The sequence below is a fragment of the Nycticebus coucang genome, chromosome 4 (assembly GCF_027406575.1).
Source record: "Nycticebus coucang isolate mNycCou1 chromosome 4, mNycCou1.pri, whole genome shotgun sequence".
Lineage (NCBI taxonomy): Eukaryota > Metazoa > Chordata > Mammalia > Primates > Lorisidae > Nycticebus > Nycticebus coucang.
In genome coordinates, this window is record NC_069783.1 from 32,641,184 (window position 1) to 32,656,305 (window position 15,122).

Here is a 15,122-nt window from a genome sequence, read left to right on the forward strand (position 1 = left end):
CACCTGATTAAACAAGCAAATAAATGCACAACAACATGGCCTGCACAGATTATTATAAATAGTAATTTTTATTTTTTTCCTATTTTATATCCAAACATTTTCTTTTTCAATGACAGATGAGAAACTCATACTTCAGCATTTAGTTTCTTTAGTTTCTCAGAACTAAGTTCTCCATCTCAGCAGAGCCCTATTATTTATTGACTTCATAACTCACAAACTGCCTTTCATTATGTAATGAGAAAGGCAAAAACATGAAAATATAAGAGTGCAAAGAGCATTGACTTGTAAAGCTGATGTCACTAGGGGTTGCAATGTTGTGTTGAGACTTTTGAAGTTGTGTCCAGCTGTGCACAGTGGCTCACACCAATAATCCTAGTACTTTAGGAGGTCAAAGTGGGTGGATTGCTTGTGCTCAGGAGTTTGAGATGAGCCTGGGCAAGACTGAGACCTTGTCTCTACTAAAAATACATGGTGGGTATCTGTAGTCCCAGCTACTCAGGAGATTGAAACAAGAGGATAGCTTTAGCTCAAGAGTTTGAAGTTGCTGTGAGCTATGATGAATCCAAGGCACTTTACTGAGGCCAGTAAACAGAGTTAGACTTTGTCTGGAAAAAAAAAAAAAAAAAGGTAAAAAAAAAAATTAACTTCTCTTTATCCTGAAGCAAAGACGCACCTTTGGTAAGTTCCAAAGCCATAAACTCATGTAACTAAATGGGAACTTTACAGATATAATCAGTCAGTGATACAAAACACTCGGTGAGGGGCACCTCTAATGGCTATTTTTTCCCACATTTCCTAACAGCATTGCTCTTTCTTTGTATGTGAAAATAATTCTCATCTACCACAGTCAGTACAACATCTATTGGCTTGCTGATAGTGAAGTTAAAATTACACAAAGAAGAAGAACTTTGAAGTTGACCTAGTCCAGCTACTTTATAAGCTGTTAGAAACTCAAAGACTTGCTCAAGGTTGTACTTCCTGTTAATAAGAGATTCCCAGCTTCATCTATAGTACTCAGATTCCACACCTCCCTGCCCAGCACCATTTCTGCTTCGCTTCAGTCTGGTATGATCTGTGTTCTTTCTTGCTGTCTCCACTGGATTAATGACACACATTTGTGAGACGGACGGCTACGGCTACTGTCATTTTTCTAAAGAGATGTCCATCTGCCCTCTTCAGTTCAACAGAATCCATGCAAACTTTTCTTTCAATGTCTTCTTTATTTCTGTCAAGTCTGGAAAAATGAGAAAAAATGCCAGTATGGGCATTGCGTTGATCCCATTGGAAAGCCTTTTCATCAAAAACAACAAATAGTTGTTGAACATTCACTGTGCTTATGGCATACTTTATCATTTTCTCTTTTTTTCTTCATTCTGCTTTGTGCCTTCCTGTCAATTTGTAAGCTTTTTTCTAGAGAATGTGTTTTATTTAAAATTATTCTTTTCTTGCCCCAAAAGAAATAATCTCTATGTGAGCCTTATTTTATATGTAGGCATTTACTTCTGAGGAAAGGTAAATCTCATATAGACAGAGGGTGCCAAAAAAAAAAAAAAAGATAAGAAAGTAACAACTGTATTAAAATTGTAATGTTCATTATATACTGAACAAAACATGACTACAAGTCATGTTTGAGCACCTCTTATAATTACAGAAGTCAAATATGACTTGAGTATTACCATTTATACACACACACACACACACACACACAGAGGGTGCCAAAATAAAGTATACACATTTTAAGAAAGGAAAATCCTGTATTATAATTGATATACTCAAGTCACAGTTGACTTCTGCAATTGCAAGAGATATGCAAAATAACAAATGTTGCCAATATATGTTGTGTATTGTAATTTTAATACAGGTTTTTCTTTTCTTAAAATGTATATACATTTTTTTGTCCCCCCATGTATGTACACACGGAGACACAGACATGCACACATGCATATGAGGTCTCACAATTAAGTTAGCAAAGTTCCACTGTGCACTTACATTAGCAGGACTGCTCAATAAGGTTTTATAACCTTATTTTATTAGTGTCTCACAGCTATGTTCATGTCCACATGTGGCAATGGTCATTTGTGTTGTTGTGGACTTTTATGTGCCAACATGAGAATGTTGGTACTTGAGTTAGAGCAATGAACAAACATTAAATTTCTTGTTAATCTTGGCGAGAGTAGAAATTAAATCAGAGACATGTTAATGCAAGTTTATGGGGATAATTACACAAAGAAAATGGCAGTGTACAAATGGATTAAACGTTTTTCTGAGGGGAGAGAAAGCACCACTACTGAAGAGAAGTCAGAGTGCCCAGTAATGAGCAGAACAGATGAAAACATTGAAAAGTTCTTTGAATTATGTGTCAAAATTGGCTGACTGTGAGAAGCATAGCAGACCAAGTAAATGTCAATAGAGAAACAGGAAGAAAAATCTTAACTGAAAATCTTGCCATGAGAAAGGTGTGTGCAAAAATGGTCCCAAAAGAGCTCACCAGTGAACAAGAGCAAAGGATAGTTGAAGTTTGCCCAGATCTTTGGGAGAGGCAAGACCATATTTGGGCCATGTTATTACTGGTGATGAAACATGGGTGTACCAACATGACCCTGAAGCAAGGCATCAAGAGTACACAATGGAAGCCAGACAATTCTTTATGACCAAAACACTTTCATCAGTCCAAATCAAGAGTCCAAATGATGTTGCTAGACTTTTTTGATGTCAGAGGGATTGTTCATTATGAATTTGTACCAATTGGACAAACAGTTAACCAAGTTTACTATTTGGAAGTGCTGAAAAGGCTGTGTGAAAAAGTTAGATGAAAAGCATCTGAACTTTTCACAAACAACTCATGGCTCTTGCATCACAGAAATGCACCAGTTCACATGGCACTGTCTGTGAGGGAGTTTTTAGCCAATAAACAAATAACTATATTGGGACACCCTTCCAACTCACCTCCTCTGGCCCCCAGTGACTTTTCCTTTACCCAAAGATAAAGGAGATTTTTAAAGGAAGAAATTTTGATGATATTCAGGACATCAAGGGTACTATGACAGTTCAGATGGCTATTCTAGAAAAAGAGTTCAAACACACTTTGAAGCATGGAATAGGTGGTGGCATAATTGCATAACTATTCAAGGGGAGTTCTTTGAAGGTGATAATAGTGATAGAAATGAGATACGTAACACTTTTTCTAAGATGAGTTTATTCACTTAATTGTCAGAACTTGTGTGTGTGTGTGTGTATGGATGAGTAACCACATATATATGAACAAGTAACCAAACTTCATGTAGTTATTCATTTATATGGTTTAACTTCATATGGTTATCTCTTTCAAGAGGCAATATAATAAAACTACTTTCAGCAAGAGGTATTGCATATATATTCAAACATCAAACATTAATGTAACTGTATTACTTCCCTGTAAGTAAATAATTTTAAAAAAGAAAGTCACAAAGTTACCTTGACCAAATGTATGTAAGGTCAAAGAGGATGCAAAGGCCAGTTCAGTGCTAAATGTCTCAATCTGGGTGAGAAATAATGAAGACTGGAAGAGGGTAGTGGTCTTGGAGATGATGATAAGTACATGTATTTGGGAAAATTCAGTCAAAGAATTTGGCAGTGGTTTGAACATGGAATATGATGAGAAATATTGAAACAATGTCTAGGTTTTTCAATTTTCAGTTGCAAATTATAAGTTGTTTTAATTATCAGTTGCAAATTATCAGTTGTTTTATTTTTAGATGATAGGAAAGGATTTGGAGAGATAAGTGTTGTGAATTTTGATGTTCTTAATAAATACTCAAGTGAAGCTATTAGGCTGGCCATCAGGTCTATAGCACTGGCACTCCTGGGAAGAGCTAGAGTGCCATTAATAGTGATGCCTATTAATGTTATGTTACAACTGGCATGGGTTTGGGGAAGATTACTTGGGAAGAATGTGTACATTAAGAACATGACTTGGCTAACTACTGAGCAATAGTAAGTAGATAAGATTAGTGAATAATAAACTTTAGAATGAGAAGGTGTTTCTGAGGAAGGAAATAACCAGTTGTGCCAAATGATGCTAAGATATTGGTAAAAATTGGTAAAGTGAAGGTAGAATAATGCCTGTTAGTCTTGGAAATTTGTGACTCACTAGTCACAAATCTTTCAATAAGAAAGATTTTAGTGATATGACAAGGAGGGAAGATGAGAAGATACGTAATAATAATATAAGCAATATGAGCTAATGATTGTCCATTGAGGACTTGTATATTCTAAGTACTTTGAATATTTCTACTAATTACATTATTTAACACTTATAATAATGCTTTCAGGAATATTAAGATGGAGAGCTGTTAAGTAGTGAAGCACATAGAGTGAGATTATTTGCAGTGGCAAACAGAGTTTGCAGATCATGAAGCTATTAGTAAGTCAAAAACAGAAAGACAAATAGTGGTAGAAATGGCTAGAGTGGGAGGTGAGAGGATTGGTGCAGGAAAGAACTTGGAAACACGAAACTGCACAATGTCACACAGCACACGGCAGGTTGGGGAGAATCTGTCTTTCTTCATTGCTCAGCTGACTTTTCCCTTTTTAACATGGGCTCAGAAAAACCACTGTAGGGAGGTTATTTTTTGAGGAATAATATATTAAAGAACTTTAGAAAGAGAAACTTTCATAGGATTGCCAAAGATGATAGCATGTATAAAAATAAAATTTTTATTATTTTGCTGTTGGAGCTTATAAGGACCACGTGACATACTGTGGGAAGGCGGAAGAAGACAGAAAGATGGAACAAGTGAATGAAAAAGTAGGACACTAGGTTAGTTCAGCAAGTTTAAATGTTGACCTCTCCACCTTCAGGTGTCAGGCACCCACCACCTAATTTATACTGTAAGTCATGGATAGCTAAAACTAAAACTTGTATTTGTAATGAGTGTCTATAATTGCTGAGAAATTCAATTTAACTATTTTAAGTAAATAAAAAAATTCATAATATGTGGTGATCACTATTATCAAGCAATTTTTTTTTTTAATTCTCAGAACCTGTTTATGACACACTCAATAGGAATCTGGGGTCATTGTGATGAGAGGAACAAAACTCACACCCTCCCTATGAACAAATTCACTACATGTGAAGACGAAGGAAAAATTATGAAACGCATGTGGGGGGTATGTGGCGATTACTGTATAATTCTTTAAGCTGTACTGTATGTTTGAAAAATTGCTGGATACAATATTAGAAAATTAAAAAAGCGCAAAGAGAGAGAAGAGAATACAAAGAAAGATTCAGGATGATGGAAATGTTCTATAGCTTGATCTGTGTGATGACTTACATGCCTAAAAATGTATTAAACTATAAGTTTGAGCTTAAAAAAATTTTTCTCAGAATCAAAACCTGGGGGTGACATTGGTTAAATCAAACTACCTTAAGTTGGGGAGATTCTATGCATACTTATCTTAGGTAGGGAGGGATAGGGTCTGACTGGAAACACCTGTTTTCCTACCTAAAGGCAGAAACAAATATGGGTCACAGAATCAGTATTCCATTAAATTCTCCAACTAACTTTCATTTTACTACCACCTATTACCTGGATTCCTTTCTATAATTGTCTCTTGACACGTTTCCCTATTTTTTTCCTTTGTTCCTACCAATCCATTCTCATCTACCAGTTACAGTAACAGTGCTAAAATATGAGATGATGACACTCCTCTGTTTAAAATCTTGCAATGATGCTCCATTTAATTCAGATTCAGCCCCACAAGACCTTACCATGTTTGTGTGTCTATAACCTTTATTATCTTACATTCTGCTTCATTCCTCTGGGTAATCTCCATTCCGGCCACACCCATTCCCTTCCCATTTCTTTATTATGACAGGTAGCTTCTCATATTCACGCTTTTGTACTAGGAGGGGACTGTCTCTGCTCAGAACACTCTCCCTCAGATACCTATGTGGCTACCTGCCTCCTGGGATTCCTTTTCTGATATCTGGATGTCGTCTTTACATGAGGCAACTCTAGCTGCAGCTCCAGCTCACTCTGTTCCACTTCACCCTCACTCATCATATCGTGGTTCATTCTGACAACTCTGCACTGTCTTTCTGCCCCTGGAAGAGAGTAGGCTCCAGGAAAGAGGAATGCTAGTCTGTTTGCTTCAGTAGATGCACTTAAATGGCTAGGCACACAGTAGACACTATAAATTCTTTACAAATAGACTGACTTTTTAATGTTAGTAACCATGTTTTATTACTGTAGACAGTGATCTATAGCTGACACTCAATAGATACATAGATTGATTGATTTTGTAAACTTTGTAGTTTTTTTTCAGATCTCTTTCATATAATTTTCCTAGGACTTATACTCACACATAACTTCCTGTTCTATTGAGTTAAAAAAACAGTTGCCTGAGAATCTTTATCTGGATGGGCAGAGGAGGGCAGGCCATCATTTATCAATTCCTTACCATTCTTCCTTTTATCTATAGGTATGCAGAGATAGTATACCTAAAGACAGAAATGAATATTATTAGTAATTATGAGAATCCTCTAGACATGGTATAGCAGGGTTTTTTTTTTTTCAAATCTACTGACATAATCAAACTATAATTTATCTTGGTATATAGGTTTTATTAGGACATTGCTCTTGTCCCCAATTTTAGCAAGGTGTCATTACATTTCTATTAGTCCCTTTCTCACCTAATGCATAAACTGGCAATTTTACTTTATTTTTATTTATTCTTCCTATTAAAAATAGAATAGTCTATAAATCTCTTCTGGGATATAGGGAAAACATTGCACAGAGTGATTGAAACATTCACCCATCAGTGTAGATGGGTCATATTTGTGGATTTATGGGAAAATTTTAAATTAGATCCACTTCATGTATATTCCCACTGAAAATAAATTGATGGTTATAGATAAGTTGAAAAAAAGCAACTTTCAAAGCATTAAATACCTAACAAGATAATGAGGACAGAACCAAGATGTTAGGCAAGAAGGTATTGAGAAAGTCAAGCCCAGAATTTAGATGCTTTGTCCAGGAGCATTTGTTAAACCAGGAGAGTGTCTGAGTGGGTCTTTGACCAAGTTTCAGGACTTGAGGGTAATAGTTGAAGTCCACAGCTTGCCAAAAGTGAGATCTCTGGAGGAACTTCCCTAACTTAAATTTGTGTTCCAAATCTAGGAGGAAGATTGAGCAAGAAGCAAAGCAATCTTAGAACAGATAGCAGCCTAGTACCAACTCCTTTAGGTGACCAGGACAAACCAGATGAAAGTGAACCTGGACAGTCAGCATGTATAGGAACCCAGCAGACAAATGAACATTCTCTTGGGAAGAGAATAACAGTATCTTGGTCTCAAATTCTTTCTACCAAAATTTTCAAATGCTATGACTTGTGAAAAAATTTAATATGAATGTACTTGGAATCCCAGAAGAGAGTAAAGAGAACGTAACGGAAGAAATATTTGATGAATAACTTTCCAAAACATTCGTGAGGCATCAAGAAATAGACGCTCAAAGCCCCATGGATTTCAAATCAAACTATGGAGACTAATTGGGGAACAATTAATAGAAATCAATGAATATTATTAAAGTCAGTTGAAGAGTATTTTATTAGGAATACACAATATTAATTTTCTAGTACAATCCATGTAAATTATACTAGAAACACCTTTCTGGTTAGAGGGTCTACTTCAATCAATACATTTGAAGAGATTTATAAATAACATAGTTGCTTGAAAGTGCATCTAAAAATGACTGAAAGTGGTTTTCTGTATAAATTGTATAGTCTTTTTTCATTTATACTATACAGGTATTTTCTTTGTGAATCCACTTTGTTTTAACAGACAAGAAAAGAAAAATTATCTCGGCTGTATGTGAATTGAATCTCAGATTAAAAATTAATGTATTCCAATTTTTTAGATATTTACCTTAATATTGTGAGATGAAATCATCATTGTCCTATCAGATTGTATATCTTACACAGATCTGTTCTGATAGAGTTTAATATGATATTAAATCAAGGCAAACAGAATTCTCCAGTCTCTGAGTTTGTACTCTTAAAAAAAAAAATCTTCCTTTGGTGGACATATGGACAGGTTGAATAATGTAAAAGGGCTTAGAGAAAAGCCTTCATACTTGTTTATATCTCCCATCTACATTTTTAATTAAGAGTGACTATGGTTGGCATCTACAGATACGGCCATATGTTGGGAGGAAGCACGTCAATGACAGGACTCCCCATGTCCTAATTTACTGCCTCTGACTTTGCGGTACTCTGTGTGATAAAATTCCAATCTAAAGCTGGGACGAAGCTGACAATTAGAGTGCAATTGTCCTCCTTGAGGTATAAATACCGGATGGTAACCTCAAAAATTTCCCACAGAGGCCTACCCAGGAATCGAATGATGAAAGGAAATAAAAGAAATCTTGGCTGATACTCATGAAAATAACCTCCCTCCCTGGCACAGACCCATATTGTGCTTCAGAGAGACCTGGGGAATGGAGGAAAGAATTTTGAGGTGAAGTAGTTGAGCAACTGATGTTCCAAACTCTGTTTTCTTTTTTAATAACAGCATTTAGAGAAAGGTGCTCATCTTTTTCTCAAACAAGGATAAACATGGGTGCTTTTTGAAATAGGAGAACATGTATAGGAAAGAAATTAGGACAGAGATTGGTGAAAATAAGTGGAATAAAATAGGGGAGGAGGAAAGAGATATAAAAATAATGAAAGAAAAATAATGGAAAGTGTGCATTGAAAATCAGATTAATACCTGGTAATTTCATATGCTTCTTATGGACATTATAATGGAGAAAAATAAGGTCAGGAAAAATGTAGAAGAAAGTAGAAATCCTCCATGTTTAGAAGCACTGAGAAAACTCCCTCACCCCTCTCTTTTCCTTTCTTCCTTCCTTCTTTTTTCTCCTCTATTTCTCCTTTCTAAAAGCTACCTTATGAGTGAAACTGTAAAATCTTATATCATAGACATTTTGAGGGGATAAAAAAGATACTCTATCTCTCAGAAGATGTAGGGTTTGGCCTAAGTAAAGTACAGATACTTTTTTCAATCATTTGTACTTAGAAGTTTACAAGTCTGGGGAGTTCCGTGAAATTCCTCTCAATTGTTCTAAAACTATTCAAAGTGAGTCTCCTTATGGACCTCCGGTGATTAAAACAAATAATAGAAACTACTCAGGTATATCAGAATATAAGGCTTCTTACTTTTGGTTTTGTATCCTGCCTTGTTTCACAGTGAGTTAATATATTTCAGGTGTACTAAATCTCTAGCACTCCTATTTGGGGTCCCACTAAATCACTTTTCACCTGCCACAGAGCTTGTGCTTGGCTAAGTTGGGAATTTCTCCCCAGATCTCAGTTGCATGTAAAAGCCTGTGGGCCAGTATGTTTCAGCTGTAGTAAGACTTCTTGGTAAAAAATTAACAGTGAATGATGGTAGCAAGTAGATAAAATTGAAAGAAGATAGGATATATTAAAATTGAGGGAATAGTACAATAATTTAGGGAAGCTCTACTCAAGCCTCCTAACTTACTTCTTTTGTGATTTATAAAAAGATTTTCCTTGATCTTAATGTTGAAGAAAAGGTGAGGAAAAAGGCGTAGTGAAACCAGACTAGTGTAAGGTTAGTGTGAGCTATCTGGACGAGAAGTCCCTTGTGCTCTTCCCTCCCTGGGTATCTGTTGGGAGCTGCTACCTTATTGGATCTTTCATCTGAGTAGAGCAATGAAAGGTCTTTTCCTCGGGATGACCTTACTCGTTTTATCCCCTCCTGGCTTATGGCATGATTAGACATGTTTTGCGAAACCTTCTTTGCCTCTCAGTATCAGCGGCCACAGGATAGAAAAGATGGTTTTCTCAGATAAGATAGTACAGAGTGGTGTGAGCATGCAATGTCATTTACAAAAATTAATGGCACTATTATCTGTGTGTATGGGAGAGTCACGGTGCACACAGCAGCTGGGAGAGCTAACTCATGAGTCCGCAGATGTTTTTTAAGGTGAATCTTTTGAATGTGATCTCTTCTTGCTGCTGGATGAAAGGTAATAAAGTGACAGGCAGAGAGATGTCCATCATTTTACCAAGGATGAGATGTGGTGTGGGGAAAGGTGAGGAAGCCTCTTTCTACATTTGCTCATAATTTTGGTTTATATTAGGGCTTCCATCTTTGCATCTGATCTTCTTGTTCACTTCTCTCAAGAAATTTTTTTTTTTTATTGTTGGGGATTCATTGAGGGTACAATAAGCCAGTTACACTGATTGAAATTGTTAGGTAAAGTCCCTCTTGCAATCATGTCTTGCCCCCATAAACTGTGACACACACTAAGGCCCCACCCTCCTCCCTCCATCCCTCTTTCTGCTTCCCCCCCATAACCTTAATTGTCATTAATTGTCCTCATATCAAGATTGAGTACATACGATTCATGCTTCTCCATTCTTGTGATGCTTTACTAAGAATAATGTCTTCCACGTCCATCCAGGTTAATACGAAAGATGTAAAGTCTCCATTTTTTTTTAATGGCTGAATAGTATTCCATGGTATACATATACCACAGCTTGTTAATCCATTCCTGGGTTGGTGGGCATTTGGGCTGTTTCCACATTTTGGCGATTGTAAATTGAGCTGCAATAAACAGTCTAGTACAAGTGTCCTTATGATAAAAGGATTTTTTTCCTTCTGGGTAGATGCCCAGTAATGGGATTGCAGGATCAAATGGGAGGTCTAGGTTGAGTGCTTTGAGGTTTCTCCATACTTCCTTCCAGAAAGGTTGTATTAGTTTGCAGTCCCACCAGCAGTGTAAAAGTGTTCCCTTCTCTCCACATCCACGCCAGCATCTGCAGTTTTGAGATTTTGTGATGTGGGCCATTCTCACTGGGGTTAGATGATATCTCAGGGTTGTTTTGATTTGCATTTCTCTAATATATAGAGATGATGAACATTTTTTCATGTGTTTGTTAGCCATTCGTCTGTCGTCTTTAGAGAAAGTTCTATTCATGTCTCTTGCCCATTGATATAAGGGATTGTTGGCTTTTTTCATGTGGATTAATTTGAGTTCTCTATAGATCCTGGTTATCAAGCTTTTGTCTGACTGAAAATATGCAAATATCCTTTCCCATTGTGTAGGTTGTCTCTTTGCTTTGGTTATTGTGTCCTTAGCTGTACAGAAGCTTTTCAGTTTAATGAAGTCCCATTTGTTTATTTTTGTTGTTGTTGCAATTGCCATGGCAGTCTTCTTCATGAAGTCTTCCCCCAGGCCAATATCTTCCAGTGTTTTTCCTATGCTTTCTTGGAGGATTTTTATTGTTTCATGCCTTAAGTTTAAGTCCTTTATCCATCTTGAATCAATTTTTGTGAGTGGGGAAAGGTGTGGGTCCAGTTTCAGTCTTTTACATGTAGACATCCAGTTCTCCCAACACCATTTATTGAATAGAGAGTCTTTCCCCCAAGGTAAGTTCTTGTTTGGTTTATCAAAGATTAGGTGGTTGTAAGATGTTAGTTTCATTTCTTGGTGTTCAATTCGATTCCAAGTGCCTATGTCTCTGTTTTTGTGCCAGTACCGTGCTGTCTTGACCACTATGGTTTTGTAGTACAGACTAAAATCTGGTATGCTGATGCCCCCAGCTTTATTTTTGTTACTAAGAACTGCCTTAGCTATATGGGGTTTTTTCCGGTTTCATACAAAATGCAGAATCATTTTTTCAAAATCTTGAAAGTACGATGTAGGTACTTTGATAGGAATGGCATTGAATAGGCAGATTGCTTTGGGAAGTATAGACATTTTAACAATGTTAATTCTTCCCATCCATGAGCATGGTATGTTCTTCCATTTGTTAATATCCTCTGCTATTTCCTTTCTGAGGATTTCATAGTTTTCTTTATAGAGGTCCTTCACCTCCTTCGTTAGGTATATTCCTAGGTATTTCATTTTCTTTGAAACTATGGTGAAGGGAGTTGTGTCGTTAATTAGCTTCTCATCTTGACTGTTATTGGTGTATACAAAGGCTACTGACTTGTGGACATTGATTTTATATCCTGAAACATTACTGTATTTTTTGATGACTTCTAGGAGTCTTGTGGTTGAGTCTCTGGGGTTCTCTAAGTATAAGATCATGTCGTCAGCAAAGAGGGAGAGTTTGACCTCCTCTGCTCCCATTTGGATTCCCTTTATTTCCTTGTCTTGCCTAATTGTATTGGCTAGAACTTCCAGCACTATGTTGAATGGTAAAGGTGACAGAGGACAACCTTGTCTGGTTCCAGTTCTAAGAGGAAAAGCTTTCAGTATTACTCCATTCAGTAAAATATTGGCTGTGGGTTTGTCATAGAAAGCTTCAATCAGTTTTAGAAATGTGCCACCTATGCCTATACTCTTCAGTGTTCTAATTAGAAAAGGATGCTGGATTTTATCAAATGCTTTTTCTGCATCTATTGAGAGGATCATATGATCTTTATTTTTGCCTCTGTTAATATGGTGGATAACGTTTATGGACTTGCGTATGTTAAACCAGCCTTGCATCCCTGGGATGAAGCCTACTTGATCATGCTGAATGACTTTTTTGATGATAAGCTGTAATCTATTGGCTAGGATTTTGTTGAGAATTTTTCCATCTATATTCATGAGTGAGATTGGTCTGAAATTCTCCTTTTTGCTTGGGTCTTTTCCTGGTTTTGGTATCAGGGTGATGTTTGCTTCATAGAATGTGTTGGGGAAGATTCCTTCTTCCTCAGTTTTTTGGAATAATTTCTGCAGTGCAGGAATAAGCTCTTCCTTGAAGGTTTGATAGAATTCTGGTGTGAAGCCATCTGGACCAGGGCATTTTTTAGTTGGAAGATTTTTTATTGTTTCTTTGATCTCAGTGCTTGAAATTGGTCTGTTCAGGAGGTCTATGTCTTCCTGGCTGCATCTAGGGAGAGGGTGTGATTCCAAATATTGATCCATATCCTTCACATTGTCAAATTTCTGGGCATAGAGTTTTTGGTAGTATTCAGAGATGATCTCTTGTATCTCTGTAGGATCAGTTGTTATTTCCCCTTTATCGTTTCTGATTGAGGTTATTAGAGATTTTACTTTTCTATTTCTAGTTAGTCTGGCCAATGGTTTATCTATTTTATTTATTTTTTCAAAAAACCAACTCCTTGTTTCATTAATTTTCTGAATGATTCTTTTGTTTTCAATTTCATTGATCTCTGATTTGATTTTGGATATTTCTTTTCTTCTACTGAGTTTAGGCTTAGATTGTTCTTCTTTTTCCAATTCCATGAGATCTCTTGTGAGATTGTTGATGTGCTCTCTTTCTGTTTTTCGAATGTAGGCATCTAAAGCGATGAATTTTCCTCTCAAAACTGCTTTTGCAGTATCCCACAGGTTTTGGTAGCTTGTGTCTTCATTGTTGTTATGCTCAAGGAAGTTAATGATTTCCTGTTTTATTTCTTCCTTCACCCATCTGTTATTCAACAGAAGATTGTTTAATTTCCATGCCTTTGGGTGGGGTTGAGCATTTTTGTTAGAGTTGAGTTCCACCTTTAGTGCCTTATGGTCTGAAAAGATACAAGGTAAAATTTCAATTCTTTTGATTCTGTTGATATTTGTTTTGTGTCCCAGGATATGATCAATTTTGGAGAATGTTCCATGGGGTGATGAGAAGAATGTATATTCTTTATCTTTGGGGTGGAGTGTTCTATATACGTCTATCAAGCATAATTGTTCTAGGGTCTCATTTAAATCTCTTACATCTTTGTTTAATTTTTGTTTAGAGGATCTGTCCAGCTCCGTAAGAGGTGTGTTAAAGTCCCCTGTTATGATGGTATTATCAGATATCATATTGCTCAGACTGAGTAAGGTCTGCTTCAAGAATCTGGGAGCATTTAAATTGGGTGCATAAATATTTAGAATTGAAATGTCTTCTTGTTGTAGTTTTCCCTTGACCAATATAAAGTGACCATCTTTGTCTTTTTTGACTTTAGTTACTTTAAATCCACATGTATCTGAAAATAAGATTGCAACTCCTCTTTTCTTCTGAATTCCATTTGCCTGAAAAATTGTCTTCCAACCCTTGACTCGGAGCTTTAATTTGTCTTTTGAAGCCAGGTGTGTTTCTTGCAGACAGCAAATGGATGGCTTGTGTTTTTTAATCCAGTCAGCCAATCTATGTCTCTTCAGTGGGGAATTCAAGCCATTAACATTTATTGAGATAATTTAGAAGTGTGGTAGTATTCTATTCGTCTTATTTGGTGAGAGTCCATTGCTTAGTTTTATCTTTTGCATCAGTGTGGAGGTTAGGTTCTGTCCTTTGATTTCTGAGTTCTTACTTTGCTGCTGATCCATTGTGGTGGTAAGTGTGCAGAACAGGTTGAAGTATTTCCTGTAGAGCTGGTCTTGTTGTGGCGAAGTTCCTCAATGTTTGTATATCCGAAAATGATTTGATTTCTCCGTCAATTTTGAAGCTTAGCTTAGCAGGGTACAGAATTCTGGGCTGGAAATTGTTCTGTTTAAGTAGATTAAAGTTAGATGACCATTGTCTTCTTGCTTGGAAAGTTTCATTAGAGAAGTCTGCGGTCACTCTGATGGATTTGCCCCTGTAGGTCAACTGGCGCTTACTCCTGGCAGCTTGCAGAATCTTTTCTTTTGTCTTGATTTTGGACAGGTTCATCACAATGTGTCTTGGAGAAGCTCGGTTAGAGTTGAGGCGACCCGGGGTCCGATATCCCTCTGAAAGCAGTGTGTCAGAATCTTTGGTGATGTTTGGGAAATTTTCTTTTATAATATTCTCTAGTATGGCTTCCATTCCTCTGGGGCATTCTTCTTCCCCTTCTGGAATTCCTATAACTCGTATGTTGGAACGCTTCATAAAGTCCCATAATTCTGACAGTGAACGTTCTGCTTTTTCTCTCTTCTTTTCTGCCTCTTTTACTGTCTGAGTAATCTCAAGAACTTTGTCTTCTACCTCTGAAATTCTTTCTTCTGCATGGTCTAACCTGTTGCTGATACTTTCCATTGCATCTTTAAGTTCCCTGATTGACTGTTTCAGTTCCTTCAGGTCTGCTATATCCTTTTTATATTCTTCATATCGTTCATCTCTTATTTGATTCTGTTTTTGGATTTCCTTTTGGTTATTTTCCACTTTATTAGCAA

At 36.6% G+C, this 15,122-nt stretch overlaps 1 pseudogene; it reads left to right on the forward strand.

The window, feature by feature from the left end:
* Positions 1-4,974: 4,974 nt before the first annotated feature.
* LOC128585272 (uncharacterized) lies at positions 4,975-5,112 on the forward strand (annotated as a pseudogene).
* Positions 5,113-15,122: the final 10,010 nt, after the last annotated feature.